This window comes from Cydia fagiglandana, chromosome 25 (assembly GCF_963556715.1).
Source record: "Cydia fagiglandana chromosome 25, ilCydFagi1.1, whole genome shotgun sequence".
Taxonomy (NCBI): Eukaryota; Metazoa; Arthropoda; class Insecta; order Lepidoptera; family Tortricidae; genus Cydia; species Cydia fagiglandana.
Genome location: NC_085956.1, coordinates 7778512 through 7796805, shown reverse-complemented (window position 1 = coordinate 7796805; position 18294 = coordinate 7778512). Strand labels below are relative to the sequence as shown.

The following is an 18294-nucleotide window of genomic DNA, read 5'->3' as shown; positions in this document are numbered from 1 at the left end:
AATATAATAATTACCTAGCTAGAGAAAAACCGTACAATTTCTAGGATTTATATTAACACTAAATTGGATATGAATATTTTTTTTCACTGAGAGGGGACGATGCAAAAAAGGTGGAGAACCCCTGATGGAACTATGATAAAATCATTACTTACATGCCCACTAAGCTGTTAACTATTGCCCACAGGAGAGAAAACTAGCGTGTTCGCGTACTGTACATTTTTCTCTCCTGTGGGCAATAGTTAACAGCTTGTGGGCATGTAAGTAATGATTTTATCACAGTTCTCTGAATAAAAGGAGGACCTTTTCACGTGGATAAAGGCTAAATAAGAAAATTAACCTTTATAGCCCTTAACTCTTGTGTATGTCTACAGGAAAGACGCGAACACAGAATGTTTTTGACCCAAATAGATTCAAAAGATAAGTAGTAGGAGCCAGCTATTTAACCGTGTTGAATAAAACATTTGTGCCTACATACCTACAAGTTGTTCACTAGGCATAGAACGGGTTACAGCTAACACTGTTGAATGTGTCTTTGTATGTCAGGCTGTCGGAACGGGTTTAAAGTAAGCTAAACCACGGACTTAGCGGAGACTATACTCTGCATCTTTAGGTATTTAAATAAAAGTAAACAAAATCTACCCTCAAATGGCTCATTAAGCCATGCAGTTGAGGGTAGATGAAAACATTACATAATCTAATAATGTAGGTTCAGTGACTGATCCAGGCGGTCAGTGTTGCCAACTTGGCATAAATGATGCCAGATCTGGCATATTTTCACTCGCTTTGGCACCAAAATTTTCCATTTAGCATCTGGCATATTTTTTGCATAGTTTAGTTTAAGCCAAGTTTGCACCAACTTGGCAGCAACAATATGCGCCATCGCCTTATGCGGTTCATATTTTCATATGAATTTTGACTTTTGTGAACGGATGGACGTCAACGGACTATATAAAGTTGGTCAAGCAGATCTTGTCAGTAGAAAAAGGCGGTAAATTTGAAAAAAGTATGTGTTTTAAGTGTCTAATTTCAAGTGATAATTTAGCATAGGTGTTACAAAAATCTTTGGCATAATTTTGGCATAATCTAGACATTAGTCTAGCATTTTTTCAAAATCCGAGTTGGCAACACTGCAGGCGGTTTTATATTTGGTCGGTTAACGGTAGGTAGTCTTGATTTAATTTTTACATCAGGATTGTCAATCGGCCTGCGCACAATACTTACGACATTGGATAGTTTGAAGGTGGATGCATTTAGGGTTCCGTACCCAAAGGGTAAAAACGGGACCCTATTACTAAGATTCCACCGTCCGTTTGTCTGTCTCTCTGTCTGTCATCAAGCTGTATCTCATGAACTGTGATATACAGTTGAAATTTTCACAGATGATGAATTTCTGTTGCCGCTATAACAACAAATACCTACTAAAAGTATGGAACCCTCGGTGGGCGAGACCGACTCGCACTTGTCCGGTTTTTTTCATGTTTTTGCTGATCGCTCAATTCCACGAAGACGAAATCATCTCATTCAGTTTGTAATTCCATGGCTCCCTAATTTCAATCGCTTCACGTACCATCAAGACTGTTAACTGACATTAAACCTTATCTTAAAGCCTTAAGGTTCAACTTAGGTTACTTAGGTGATGTTAGCGTCTTCAATGCTTTTAATTGACATTAAACCTTATCGTAAAGCCTTAAGGTTCAACTTAGGTGTTGTTGGTACTTTCCTGTTATGAATGGCGAAAACAGGCTACACCGTTTTTCGAAGAATAGACTACCGTGAATCACGTTCGACGTGTTGCCTCTCTGTCGCACTTGTAAATTTGTACGCAAGTGTGACAGGGAGGCTACACGTCGAACGTGCTTCGCGGTAGACCCTTAGCATACAATACAAGTATGGTGTTTGCTGATTTTTACCAACCAAACGTTGTTTATTTTTGTTTAAAATTATGTACATACTAATAACTATAAAGTGTCATTTTATGGAACTTGTTAACTATGTACCTAAACAAACCGCCATATTGAAATTGTCTCTGAATGATGAATTTACTATACTTGCACCAAACAAAGTCTGCAGCGGACTTGATAGCCCACACAGTGTAATTGTTATGTATACGTCATAATTTCATAGAAGTTTGACGTTTAAAATGACACTTGTACTTAGGGTTGCCAGATCGAAAGGCGCTATTATCGGGAAACAATAGAAATTTTTCGGGATTTTGGGACTTAAGTCGGGAAAAAAAAACATTCAAATTAAAGTAATTGTATTACAACAATTATATTTCACATTATTGGCACTACGTCAGCTCGCTCGACGACAGTTCGGAACTTGAAATTATTGTTTTAAAACGTGAAGCTGTTTTTCGGGACAGTTTACACTTTGTCGGGAATCGGGAACACATGCTAAAAATCAGGAGAATCCCGTCAAATCCCGACCATCTGGCAACCCTAGTTGTACTGCGTGGGCTATCAAAATCGCTGCAGACTTTTCACGGTCTGACTATAGTGACTATTGTTTGCATAGTTAGCAAGTTCCATAGAATGACACTTTATGTATTTGACAGCGCCCCCCCAACGTGGCGCCATCTATATTAGTCACCTGATTGAAGATAATTGTAACATTATTTTTGTAATTTGATAATTATACAACATATTTCGTTCATACGAAGATTCGTTTACCAACTTTTACAAAATTTACAAAATTTGAGTACCAACGCCCTTAGTACTACGTATCATGGGAGACACTGATGATGGCGAGAAAGAGCCTTCATATTTAAATAAAAGTAAACAAAATCTACCCTCAAATGGCTCCTTAGGCCAGTTGGGGGTAGATAAAAACGTTACATGATCAAATAATGTAGGTTAAAGTCAAGTCGTTCAGTGACTGATCCAGGCGGTTTCGTATTTGGTTGGTTTACCAATAAATGTTATTTACAGATTGTTTGTTTACTTTTATATAAATACCTAGAGGTACATACTATTTATAAGTTGGTCAGTTAGACCAAGATAAGTCTGCAACGATTTTGATAGCACAGATAGTACAGATGTTATTTAGTAATGGCATAGAAGTTTGACGTTTAAAATTGTAGGTATCCTGCAGCCAAATGTTTCTAGGAAGCAAACAAGTGGTTTTTATCGAGATTTAAAAGCTGATGCAAAAGCCAGTTTGGTGGGAAACGGCTCGCAAAAACGTCAAATAAAACTAGTTACAAAAACACCGTGTTACCAACTGCATATGGCTATTATAAGCATAGAGAAATATAGTAGGGATCAGGGATGTTGCGGATATCCGCATCCGCATCCGCGGATGTCAAAAAATCTGCATCCGCAACATCCCTGGTAGGAATAAATAGAGTACTCACTCCATACATCAATTTTGGTACCAAAACGACTATAATTTTCGCAGTCGACATCGAGTAATAATAATATAATATATTATTAAATACCTTGATATGTCACAGTCGTTGGGTATTGAGGACGAGGGTATTAGACGGTCGGTGAAGGAGCGCTTTTTCAGTCGGCTCACAAAAGTCCTTAACAGTCTTTTGTCAGGAGGCAACAAAGTGCGCGCCTTCAACGCCTGGGTAATGCCCCTACTCACATACTCCTTTGGCATACTAAGGTGGACTCAGACCGAGCTGGACGCCCTGGATCGCAGGGTCCGATCACTGCTCACCACACATCGCATGCTACACCCACGCTCGTCAGTTATGAGATTGTACATCCCACGGAAGTGTGGAGGCCGAGGCTTCCTAAACGCCAAGGATCTCCACAACCGCGAGGTGTACAATCTCAGGAAATATTTCCTTAACAACGAGTGTGGGATGCATCGTGATGTGGTGGCAGTAGATAGGAACCTCACGCCGCTTTCCTTGGCAAACGAGAACTGGCGCAAACCTGTGGTACTAAGTACTGCGGATCGCAAGGCGGCATGGGAGAGTAAGGTGCTACACGGGCGGTTCTACAAGGCCCTCACGGGACCCGATGTGGACCTGCTCGCGTCGGTGAACTGGTTACGATTCGGGGACCTCTTCGGAGAAACCGAGGGTTTTGCCTGTGCAATTGCAGACGAAGTGATGATGACGAACAACTATCGGAAATATATCCTGAAGGACGGTACGGTCGACATTTGTCGGGCATGCCGCCGTCCCGGAGAGTCACTCAGGCATATCATTTCCGGTTGTTCTCATCTTGCTAACGGCGAGTACTTGCACAGATATAATCTCGTAGCCAGGATTATTCACCAGCAACTTGCCCTTCTATATGGCCTTGTGGACCGCGAAGTACCGTACTACAAGTACTCACCTGCGCCTGTTCTCGAGAATGGTCGTGCCACGCTCTATTGGGATCGATCTATAATCACTGACAGGACTATTGTAGCCAATAAGCCTGATATTGTGATAATAGATCGACCGCAACGTCGGGCCGTGCTCGTTGACACCACCATCCCCCATGATGAGAATCTCGTGAAGGCCGAGAAGGACAAGTCCAGTAAGTACCTAGACTTGGCTCACGAGATAACCGCCATGTGGGATGTTGATTCGACGATCATTGTCCCGATAGTCGTTTCAGTGAACGGTTTAATAGCGAAGAGTCTCGACCAACATCTCGAGAGACTCTCGCTAGGTGGTTGGATCAAGGGACAGATGCAGAAGGCGGTGATCTTGGACACGGCGCGGATAGTACGTCGGTTCCTCTCTCTGCAGCCCTGACCACCGGTAGCTTGGGCCTTGCCCCGCTGCTGGCGGCACCCTAGGTTAGGTTTTTTATAATGTGTTTATATGTATTTTTTATTGTTTTGTAAGTGTTTTTATATTTTACTTTTATATTCATATTATAAAAACCCTAGCCTAAGAGAAATGATGAATAAAGAGAATATAATATAAATAAACAATGATGAATAAAGACTAATATGAATAATATAAATATAGATAGTAATAGGAGCCACCGGTATTGTAGCCAAAACCATACACAGATATATAGACAAATTAGATGCACAAATAAACATACACATTTTACAAAAGCAAGCAGCCATCCATACAACTACTATTTTATCTAAAGTACTAGGAAATACAATATATATTGGGGAAACCGAGGCTCCTCTTCCCTGAGTGTCTCGAGGCGGGACATCGATAAAATACCGACTTTTAAAGTCGAGAAAAGAAAAGCTTCTAATATAAAATAATATAAATATAATATAACAGTTTCAGGGGCCCATCTAGTCAGCGGCAAGTCACCACCTGCCTCGATAACGTATTTAGCATTGTTATGGCAGGTGTCCTGACTTCTCTACAATAGCCCAGTCTCATTGTCCATCCAAACTTCAATCCATAGACCGGTATATACTATTCACTTTTTCTGCAATAGTCCCAATGCCTGCTGCGACCGGTTCATGGGTTCTATTGTTGCGCCTGTGTACGGGTTCCAGCAGGCGTTCTACATGACATTAAAGCTCTCCAAGGGGCCTCTACGTGTTGGATCTATATCCCCACGCAAGCCTATCAAAAGACCGGGATTTGTAGGCCCGTGAATTCCAAAATATAACATATACTCTTATATTTAATAAAGTTTAAAATTTGTAACGGGGTTTGTTTACGATATATTTGACCCTGACTGTACGGGTCTAATAATAGGTCCCTGACTTGATTAGCTGTCAATTAAAACCAGCTCATGCCTGGCGTTAGAAACCCTAGCCGCGCTCGAGCTTCTTTCACCGCTTTCATAACTAGTTCACGTGATAGCTAACGCTTGCTTCATATTAATGTCCTGTAATAACAGCGATTCCTTTATTGGTGGTCTAGTGATTAAAGGACCGCGAACACCAAGATAAATTTGCAAATTGCGTACATATTGCGTAGTAATCGCGTAACAGGGTATTTTCTTACTAGTCAAATCAGTTACTTTTTTAGAACTGCCAAAACGATTTACTAATATGGAATTTATTATGAAACATTACCCTACTTTTTATATTTCTATCCGATTTATTAAATAGAACTTGTGTTTAAAAATAACTCTGTGTGTTTTTCTAATAATTATCTGGTGCTTTATTTCATGCATGGTGTAAAATAATTTATTTTAAATAAAGTATAATACCCTATTAGAGTGACAGAGAAAGATGCCTGCAATTTGCGAACTTCGGTGTTCGCGGTAGGCCCTATCAGGACGTTAGCCGGTTGACATACATGGTGCATTTTGATGTGATAACGTCTTAAAAATTGGCGAACACCGGTAGCATGCACGAAAAAGTGTCACGTTGTGGACAAATCTCCATGGTAACGTTGTGGACAGATCTCCATGGGAACGTAATGTAATATAATGTACGTACGTAACGTAATGTTAATGTTTTCTTATGACGTTATCACGCAAAATTATCGTCCGTTAACCGACTTTACAGACAACCATATTTTTTGCTTTAGTATATGAATATGATATGACATTCTATTTCAGTGTACGTAACTTAAATCTTTGCTTTTTCTTGAAATATAAGACGCTTAAAAACCAAATTGGCTTTGTAATTTTTGTATACATAATTATTAACTCTCCTTAGTATTATGTTAGAGTAAACATGTATTTCTCAGGAAGTGATTATTCTTGTAATCTTATGAGAAATAAACATCTTAAACCTAACTAAACCTAAATAAACATCGAGTTAAGTTAATTTAAGTAAAAACGTGTGAAAATCACAGTTTATATCAGTTTACCAAAGAGAATACATAGTATAGAGGGCTATTGCCAAAGTAAATTTTGTAGTCACGGCAGGGGTGCGAATCTCCTGACTTCGGCCAAACTCTGCTCCGCTCGGCTCAGCATTGCTCCGAGCAATTTTTAGGGTTGGCACCACTTGACTTCCTTTTGCGTGCACGACCACAGATAAGATAATCACTTGAATTTTGACAACCCTAAATAGCCGAAAGGGATAGTGTCACGTATTAAAAAGGGATAGCATGATTCGACCCTGAACCGCTGTCAAACTTCGGTTTTGTAGGAAGTTTCCTTTCTGTACGGTAGTACTATTATTTATTGGCTACAAATATAATGACCACCAAAATATACTTTGGTACCCTAAATAAAAAAATCATGCTTACCAAAAAAAATTACTGATCACCAAAAAAATAAGGCCTAAAATTACAAATGTACCACCATTTTAATTACGACTGCACTTCAAATTGTATTCGAATACCAAATATATTGAATGATTACCAAAAATCATTAATGATCACCAAATCTTGAAGACCAAATAAATGCGATATTTTCACCTAAATAAACCACTGTGATACCAAAAAATTTATACATATTACCAAATAAAGTAAAATGATGCCAAAATTACCAGCCCCTCCCGCTCAACCCCCGTACCCCGCACCGCATAACTTAGGTAGGCATACTGAAATGCTACTAGAAAAGTATGTTAGGTTAGGTTTGTACTGCTATCAGTTAAGTGGGCTAGGTTAACACTGCGACCCTTACAGAAACGAATTGCTACTAGAAAAGTGGGTTAGGTTAGGTTTGAACTGCGACCCTTACAGAAAAGAAATGCTACTAGAAAAGTGGGTTAGGTTAGGTTTCAACTGCGACCCTTACAGAAACGAAATGCCACTAGCAAAGTGGGTTAGGTTAGGTTTGAACTGTGACCCTTACAGAAACGAAACGCTACTAGAAAAGTGGGTTAGGTTAGGTTTGAACTCCGACCCACACAGAAACGAAATTCTACTAGAAAAGGGGGTTAGGTTAGGTTTGAACTGCGACCCTTCCAGATAAGAAATGCTACTAGAAAAGTGGGTTAGGTTAGGTTTGAACTGCGAACCTTACAGAAACGAAATGTTACTAGAAAAGTGGGTTAGGTTTGAACTGCGAACCTTACAGAAACGAAATGTTACTAGAAAAGTGGGTTAGGTTAGGTTTGAACTGCAACCCATACAGAAACGAAATGCTACTAGAAAATTTTGCTTTGCTTTAATAGGATAGCACGATTTAAAAATTTGGTTATAATTTTACATTAAAATGGAGTTCTAATTTTGGTGGTCATTTACTATTTTTAGGTTTACAATGATTATTTTGGTGTCATTTTATTTAATAGGATAGCACGATGTAAAAATTTGGTTATCAATTGACATTAAATTGGGGTTTGAAATTTGGTCATTATTTACAATTTTTGGGTTAATAATGATTAATTTGGTGTCATTTCCTTTAATAGGATAGTAAAATGTATTAAAATTGGTAATCATTTCACATTAAAATGGTGTTATAATTTTGGTGATCATTCATTATTTTAGGGTGGTAAAGTAGATTTTTTTGGTATTAAATTTTATTAAATCTGGTGATCAGTTAAATAGCAGCCTTATTTATTCTGTGGTCACGGTACATTTACTGCCATCTATCGACACACGATTAAAACTTAAAATAAAATTGAAAATGTATAAATTAATCAAAATATGTTTAAAGATAAATGATTTTTAATTTTTATTGTTCTATACTGACCCATGTTTTCACAGATGATGTATTTCTGTTGCCGCTATAACAACAAATACTAAAAACAGAATAAAATAAAGATTTAAGTGGGGCTCCCATACAACAAACGTGATTTTTGACCAAAGTTAAGCAACGTCGGGCGTGGTCAGTACTTGGATGGGTGACCGTTTTCTTTTTGCATTTTTTTTCCGTTTTTTTTTTGCTTTATGGTACGGAACCCTTCGTGCGCGAGTCCGACTCGCACTTGCCCGGTTTTTTATTTTCTTAGACTTTACTTATCTTATACGGAGTTATACGGGGTGTGGCCTGTAACACGAGCAAATAATTAAAACATAGATTGTACTCCTCAAACGGTGACACTTTTGTTCAACAACTTTTAAAAATTATGAAGTGTTTATACTCCCTATTTTTCATACAAAATAAATATTATCTTCAATGGACGCCATCGCCACGCCATATCATTGTGATTGACGTTGCTTGTCACGCCTTAAACATAACAAAATTCGCAATACATTGCGTCTTAGAATAAACTTTAAAGTGTATTAAAAATCAAACCACAAGTTATTTTTAAAAGTCGCTGAACAAATGTTGGTCAGTATGAGGAGTACAGCCTACAGTTTAATTTTTTGCTCATATTACAAGCCACACCCGGTATATATCTGAGTTTACCTATACGTAACCATGGTAACAACTTCAAAGGAGACCCGACTAATTAACAAATACCTCGATTAATCTAATACCGCAGTGCGTACCGAAATGCGTTTGTTTACATTACCCAACGTATCCGGTGCGACGTAAGCCGGTTACGACACGCCGAGGCGGAAGACAGAGTTGCCTTACAGTCGGTTACACCTACTTAACAGTTAATTGATCAGTGGACCTTAATTCGTTGGAATAAGGTTGAGATTCGTCAGGTAATAGTACTTATGGCCGTAGCAGGGATATTATCTAGATAATTTCACTACACCTTGTAAAACAAAGTCCGCCGCGTCTGTCTGTTTGTGTGTTTGTATTACTATGTATGTTCGCAATAAACTCAAAAACTACTGGACGGATTTTCATGCGATTTTCACCTATCAATAGAGTGATTTTTGAGGAAGGTTTAGGTGTGTAATTTGTTAACCCGTGCGAAGCCGGGGCGGGTCGCTAGTTAATTATTAAAATCATAACTAAGTAATCAAGCAACCAAGCGAGTTAGACCAAGAAAAGTCTGCAGCGATTTTGATAGCCCACGCCACCCACGCAGTGCATACGTCATGATTTCATAGAAGTTTGGTGGAATAACACTGGCACTGCGAGGGCTGTCAAAATCGTTGCAGACTTTTCTTGGTGTGACTCTAATATTGTCCAGGAGTGCCAGTTTATGTTTTAAAACCCGTTAATGACCCAAACTGAGCTACTTAATGCGGCTAACCGACGTAAACAGGAAGCATACATGCGTGGGCGCATCTTTAGGCATGCGTCATTTCAACCGAAAACTGCGAGAAATACCGTAGAAATACCGTAAATTCCAGTAGCCACAGTCCGGAAACTTCCTACCAAAAGCTAGATTAGAAATACTATAAAATTTTGTCTTTTCGCACCATTTTTATTACATCTCTGTTTAGCCCTATGGTTGACTGGTAGAGGATGCCTTTAAGCATTAAGTCCGCCATTTGTACATTTTATTTGTATTTTGTGCAATAAAGTTTAAATAAATAAAATGTGCCTACTTTGCTCCAAATTTCTATATATTTTTTTAAATACAAGTTTAGTTAGTATGTTTTGGGGTCGTGAATCTAAATATAATATCTACAATAATGTGTACCTACAAAGAGTACGATTGTTGAAATTTATTCAACAAAATAATGCCGTATGGAATGTAGGATTACTACAAAATATCATAAGATAATTCCTTAATGGAATTAATAAATGTACTGTACGGTACGTATGTACCTAAGTACGTAAATATGAACGTTATGTCAAGGGAAGAAATATATAAATAAGTATTGTTCTAACTCTGGTAGAGTTAGCTTTGAATAACGTTATATGAACGTAATATAACGTTATATAAATTAAATAGTATAAATGAACGTATAAATTCGTACTAAGTAGGTATGTACGAAATGTAATGAGTCCGAAATGTATAATGGGGATGAGATATAATTATAAATGTATAACATTATATACAATATTTTACAAGTTAGGAGCTTAGGAGAAAAGTAGCTAAGTTTGAGCCAAATAAGAATCTAATTAAGGAAAAACAGTATATTATTTATTTTAGAATTTTGGGGAGAGGTTTAAGGTCTCTAATATGCCATCGTCCGAGCATTTTGCCGGACATGTCTTGTAGGACATATACTAAGGGTGATATTTTTTTTAGGATAGAACATTTAATAAACTTGGGTGCAAGTTTAGCAGAATAGTGTTTAGGAGAATTACTAATTGCGTAATTTCGTTTCCAGACGATGTCATTTTCGTTGAATTCGAAATGTTGGTGATGTTTATTATACGATGAAGAATTGGTTTGGTGCGCTCTCCAAAGACGGGCTTGTACTTCGGAGAAGACAGGCTGGAGAAGACCAAGATTATCAGCGTATTCGTCTCTGGGCGCGAATATAATATCATCTGTGAGATCAGATTTATCGTATGCTGATCCACATGTGACTAATTCGCGACCAAATACAAGGAAAGAAGGAGTATAATTCGTTGTTTCATTTACGGAAGTATTAATAGCAAATTGTATCTTATGTAGGTTGATATCCCAATTCCTGTGGTCATCCTGTATGAATGAGGATATTGCTGTGGTAACAACTTTATTATATCTCTCCACGGGATTTGGTTGGGCGCATTTAATTGCGCAATAGTGTATTTTTGGGATCTGATAGGAGTGGAATAAATCCGTTGTCTCTTGACTAACGAATTGAGGACCATGGTCAAGAATTATGGTCTGTGGGATTCCGTACACTAGGAAAACTAGGTTTTCTAGAATATGAACGATTACTGATGACGTAGCACGTTTAATCGCAAAGAGGAGGCAGTATTTTGAAAAACAGCAAGTAACGACAAAGATGAATCTGTTGTGTTTTAGTGTAGTAGGCAAGGGGCCGATCAAATCTATTGAAATGCATTGAAAGGGTCGAGAGCATTGCTTAGGTTTACCCATTAGGCCAAGTTTTAGTTGGGTTTGGTGTTTGCAAGCTAAGCAAGTCTCGCATTTGGCAATAAAATTTGAAATATCTTTGTACATTCCTGGCCAAAAATATTTCAATTTAACTTTATTGTATGTTTTAAATGTTCCGAAATGAGCGCAAGTTGGGGTGGAATGATTTTCTGTGATAATGGGTATTCTGTACTCTAGTGGGATAACTTCTTTCCAATTATACTCAGATTGGAGTAACGAAGGGGTTTTTGAGTATCGGTATAATTTATTATTATGTATTATGTAATCTGGAGTGGTGTTGGGGTTAGAACTGCATTTTGCGTAGATATTATTATACCAGTCGTCATTGGTATTGGAACTATTGTAGTTAATAACGTCTACTGAAGGAAAGCGTGATAAAGCGTCAGGGATTAGATGATCTTTACCACGTTTATGTTTAATTTCGAAGTTAAATGTAGATAGACGAATACTCCAGCGGGCTAGACGTCCGGTTGGATTATCTAGATGGAGAAACCATTGTAATGCGGAATGGTCTGTGTAGATTGTGAACTTTAAGCCGTTGTCAAGATAGCAACGCCAATGTTCTAGGGCTAGTAAGACACTTAAGAGTTCTCTTTCTGTAATTGAGTAGTTTCTTTGGGGACCAGTTAGGGATTTGCTCATATAAGCAATGGGTTTCTCAACGCCATCAAATTCTTGGGTCAGCATGGCACCGATGCCGAAGCTGGATGCATCACAGTGGACTGCGAAGGGTTTTGAGAAGTCTGGGCAAGCAAGAACAGGGGTAGAGACTAGAGCTTCTTTAATGGATTTGAAGGCATTGTCTTCTAGTGATGTCCATTTAAATGGTGGTGCTTTTTTGGAAGTGGAGGTAAGTTTAGTTAGTGGTGCAACCTTTGTGCTGAAATCGGGGATAAAGCGTCTATACCAACTTGCTGTACCTAGGAACTTTTTAACTTCTCGAGGAGTTGTGGGAGGTGGGATGTTAAGTATTGCCTTAACCTTGTCAGGATCTGTTTGAAAGCCGTGTTCATTAACTATGTAACCAAGATATTTAAGTTCTTTTTTGAAAAATGAACACTTGGGGAAGTTTATAGTAATGTTGGCTTGTACTAGCCTTTGGTAAACTTTATTAAGTAAAGTGATGTGTTCATCGAAAGTATTACTTATGATGATAATATCATCTAAGTAGGTAAATACTGAGTTATCGAGGTTTTCAGAAGGGAATAACGCATCCATAAAGCGTTGTTGGGTAGCAGGGGCATTAGTCAATCCAAAAGGCATTACGCGAAACATGTACATGCCTTTTGAGGGTACATGGAAACTAGTTTTAGGTCTATCAGAAGGGCGTAGGGGTATTTCCCAAAATGCTTTTGCTATGTCTATCGATGATAGATATTTAGCATTTTTTAGATTATCTAGAATGTCAGAAATGAGTGGGAGTTTGTAGGCATCTTTGCGCGTAATCGAATTTAGTTTACGGCTGTCGATGCAAAAACGCCACGTTCCATCTTTTTTAGGAGTTATTATGACAGGGTTTAGCCATGGGCTTTCACAGGGTTCGATAACATTAAGCTTTAGCATTTCATCAACTTCTTTGCATAAAGCTTTTTGTTTCTCTGGAGAAAGCCTATAGCATCGCTGTTTGATTGGTGGATGGTCACCGGTATCTATGTGATGTTCAATGAGGTGGGTTCGTCCTAAGGGTTTGGTTTCTGTTGAAATATTTTTAAATTTTTCAATAATAGTATCTGAAATTAACTGTTGAGTTTCAGAAAGGTTGTCATAATTAGTGATGTGTTGGTCGCAGGTGGAAATAACTAGGGTATCTATATGTTTATCAGAATATGACGTTATGTCAGGTAATATGTGGGGAGCTATATTGAATTTTCTCCAAAAATTTGTGCCTAGAATCAAGGGTTGCTTTACAGTAGGGATAACATGAGCGGTAATAATAGCCACAATATTTTTGTACGAAATTGGTAGTTGAATTGTACCAATAGAGTATATAGGGTAGCCGTCGGCTACAGAGCCTACGACTTTATGGTCGTAATTTATGGTAAAATTGTGGGATAAGAGAATTTTATGGGAATTATTTCCGAAAATAGTTAAAGCACTGCCACTGTCTAAGAGGCCATATAAAGTTAAATTATTTGTCTGGATGTTGACATAAGGTCGTTCATCGTATGGATTTTGAGTGAAAAGTGCTGATGTAGTATTGTATGATGACATAAATAATTTAATGGTATTTAACCATTGGTTCCATTCTGTAGCAGTAGTTTTATTTAAGTTACTTTTCTCCTTTATGCGTTTTTTGGAAATTTATGGCAAACTGTACATTTTGCAAAAGTGACATTTTGTTTGCCACAGCGGAAGCATACTATATTTTTACTTGTACAAATATCTAAAGAATGATCGTTTGTTCTGCAACGCGGACAGGAGTAACGTAACGTAGAAGGTGGTGCTGTTACAGTATGGACCGGTTTATTAAATGGGAATGGTGGTATGTACGGTTGGGAAGGGGGGGTATGGTTAGAATCTTGTTGAATGTTGGTAGATAAGATAAGATAAGATAAAAAATAGTTTATTCAAGTAGGCATATTACAATGCGCTTATGAACGTCAAATAAATTTACCGGCTCCAACCGTACACCTCTGCCCCGAGAAGATTTAAATCCCCCCTCAATTGGAGGAGGGTATCCCAATATGGGACCGGCAACAAACTCGGCGGGACACATCTTTTCAAAACATTATTACATCTTATAATTAACATGCATTACGAGTAATTAAGAAAAATACAATTTAAATTACTATAGAATTCATGCAATTATACTCAGTGAGTACATAACTTTATAGAATTTGATATAAAAAATAAACATATATGTACATGAAATCACAAATACGTAGCTCTTTCAGAAAACAAATCAAATCTTACAAAAGGAAAAGAAAATAAAATCAATAAAAGAAATGAGAATACATATTATATGAATCTAACTGATTGTTATGAGATGCTTTCATACAATTTGATGTGCTTTCTTACCTGAGCTGAGTCACCTTTAACTCTACACATAATACAATGTTTTTAATTGCTACTTGTCGTTATTACAGTTTCTGGTTTGGACCATGCATGTTTGTCTGTCAAGTATTCCTCGACTCTGTAATAAGCCTTCAACATCAATGACTTTTTTAAGTAATTCTTAAGAGCTGGAAAGGGTAATCTTAAAGCATCCTCAGGTAACTTGTTATAAAAATGAATGCATTGCCCAACGAATGACTTCTGTACTTTACGAACACGAAACTTTCTGATAGCAAGCTTATTTTTATTTCTAGTATTATAGTTATGGACATCAGAATTCTTAGTGAAGGAGTCTAGATTCTTAACAACATAAATAATACTATCATATATGTATTGGGAAGCTACAGTTAAAATATTAATTTCTTTAAAGAGTTCTCTTAATGATTCACGCACCCTTAAATTATATATAGAACGAATGGCTCTCTTTTGTAAGACAAATATAGTCTGTATGTCAGCTGCTTTGCCCCAAACCAGAATACCATATGACATTACACTATGAAAATAACTATAATAAACAAGGCGAGCTGTCTCAACATTAGTCAATTGTCTAATTCTCCTCACAGCGTAAGCGGCCGAACTTAATTTGTTTGCTAGAGTTCTTATATGAGGACTCCATTGTAGATTTTTGTCCAATGTTAAACCAAGAAACAGTGCTTTATCTACCATCTCTAAGCATTCATTATTCAAAAGTATCTTAGTATCGACTGGTTTAACATTCGGCAAAGAAAATCGAATGCATTTAGTTTTCTTAGCATTAAGAAGCAAATTGTTCATAGTAAACCAGTTTAGTACATTAACGAGTGTGCTGTTAATTACACTGTAATCGGTAGATTTACGATCAACCTTAAAAAGTAATGATGTGTCATCAGCAAAAAGAACAATTTCACAAAGATTTTCTACTACACATGGCAAATCATTTATATAAACCAAAAACAGGAATGGACCCAAAATAGAACCTTGTGGCACTCCTAATTGGACTACAGTACCGCTAGACCGGGTTTTGTTTACAACAACTGTTTGTGTTCTGTTGCTAAGGTAAGAAGACATAAAGTTTAGGGCATTTACTGACAGACCATAGTGTTCTAATTTCAAAATGAGCGTTCCATGATCCACACAATCAAATGCTTTAGAAAGATCACAAAATATGCCAATTGCATCACAAGAATTTTCCCAAATATCATAAATATGTTTAATAAGTACCGAAGCAGCATCGGTCGTGGAACGGCCCTTTGTGAAACCAAACTGATTGCTTGTGAGCAAAGTATGTCTGTTGAAGTGACCCAGTAGATCATTTAACATTAACTTTTCAAAAACTTTACTTAGTACAGGAAGTATTGATATTGGACGGTAATTAGCCATATCACTCGAATCACCCGATTTAAAAAGAGGTATGACTTTGCTATATTTCATAAGATCTGGAAAGACTCCTTGCGAAATTGAAATATTATAAATTACGGCTAAGTAAGGCGCTATTACGTCCAAGACATGACTAATGACTCTAACGGATGTTCCCCATAAGTCTTCCGTTTTCTTTAAATTGAGTGACTTGAATGTTTTAACAATAATTGCTGAATCTACTAGACTAAACTCAAAGTTAATATTACATTTCTTAACATTAGCACAAAGTAAGGAATGAGCTCGAGACGAAGATGAATGTAGACATTTCGTGGTATTAATAGCTATTTTAGAAAAATAAGGTATAGTTGCTAGAGCTATAAGTAGAGGTAGTATTACAGCTTTCGTACCATTTGCACGATTGGAATAATGTGTCTATAGACGTAACATCTGTAGGAACTAATCTGGAACTGTAATAAGGGCTCATGTTTCTACGGAGGATATCTATTTTTTGTTTTTCAGAAAGGGGTTCATGTAATTTGGAAAAGAGGGCTTCCATGGCTGAAAAATACATTATTATTCGTTCATGTTGTTTTTGTTTACGGGAATGTATATTTTGTAGTAAGTTGTGGTCATGGTCATGCAATTCGAAATCTTTTAAGAAGTGGGTTTTAAATGATTTCCAATCTGTAAGGGTTGTTTTCTTTGACCTATACCAATCTAAAGGAGTGCCTGATAAAAAATCGTATATATATTTGTGTAAGCGTTTGTCGTCAATGTTACGCGCAATTGCAAACTCTTCGATGTTTCGAATAAAATCATAAGGGCAACTATCGCCTTTATAGTTGAATTTTTTAAAATCGCTTGGTTTTGCTTCAGAGAGGTTGGTTAATTTTCGAGCAAGTAGGTCTAAATTTGTGGAATCATCTATCAAAGAGGTTGCTGACGCGTAAGTTGACGTTGTTGTTGACGGGTGTGACATGTTAAATTTTGTTTGACATTTTGACAAAAATTCGCATATTTTCGAATAGTTGTCAATAATTTCTGGAGATAATTCAGTGGTAATATGGAGACGTTCTATTCTGTTATATAAATGAAATAAGAAAACCGCTATTCTATCGTGCTTCGCTTGGTTGGTGGTCGCAAGCTGTAGCTGAGAAGAAACTATTGTGAGGCATCTGCTAATTTCGGTGATATCCTGTTCAAGATCATATGGGCTGGAGAGATTCGAACACGGGTCCGCGAATAAATTTGGAGTGAGGAGCTGTCTTAAATCATCAGCCTGCGCGGTGGCTGGGAACTGAATGTTCCTGAGTTTGAGCTCATAGATGAGTTCAGGTTTATTTAATAGTGCTGGATTCATTGTTTATTAAAGTGGATACCTATCACGAAGAGAATAATTGATGTTATCAATATAAATAAAATATGTAGTTATTAAATTTTATTTTTTATTGAATCGAAAGGAGAAGTTTATTGTGATATTAGGCTTAGTTGTGTATATTTATTTAATCGGGTGAAGGATAAGCTATCGGATTATCTCCAACAGTACTGCCGTAAGTCAGGATTGGTTCGCACTTCAGTGACTCCAAGGAGTTTTAAAAACACTTAGGATTGAAACCAATTTGTGAGATTTCAGTGGAAATCTTGGATTGTGTAATTGTATGTGATAGATGTTTTGTGTAATCACTATGTTAAGAGTTTTGTTACGTGGCGCGACAAAAAGCGTAGGACGTTGGCATAATAGGGATTAGAAAATAGATATAGATAAATTGGTATAAGATGATGAATGATGATAGATGTATATGTAATTGGTTATTTAAGGGGGGAATTTTGGTTAAACGGTTGAGGATTAGATAAGGTTGGTTGTAAAATAGAAAATTAAATAAAATGATGTTAGGCCGAGAGATATTGCGAAAATTTGAGTTGGGTCGACTATAACCTTTTAGAATTTTGAAAAGATCTTAAAGCTAGCAATTACAAACAATATAAAAAAAAATTGGTAGAATAAGGAAAAATGTAGAACTGGAACAGCTGGTTGTGGTTGTTGGGTAGGAGCAGGTGCTGGCACGGAGGAACTGGAACGGGCTGCTCAGCGTCGTAGGGCGGGTGGGTGTCTTGTCAGGTCCGGGTTTGAGCACGTTGATGGCGCCAGTGTGAGGGGGCAGGTAGAGGAGCCTCACAGGGATGATGAGAATGAAAAGGCAGGATCCAGAGCGATGAGGGGTATTTATTATTTAAATAAAAAGGCACCTGTAACAATACAGGTTACGTGTTAACAGATAG

At 37.4% G+C, this 18294-nt stretch overlaps 1 protein-coding gene across 1 annotated transcript in view; it reads left to right on the top strand.

Annotated features, from left to right (window-relative positions):
* Positions 1-18294, top strand: part of LOC134677020 (PTB domain-containing adapter protein ced-6) — a 152842-nt gene that overhangs the window by 855 nt on the left and 133693 nt on the right. The window lies entirely within an intron of this gene.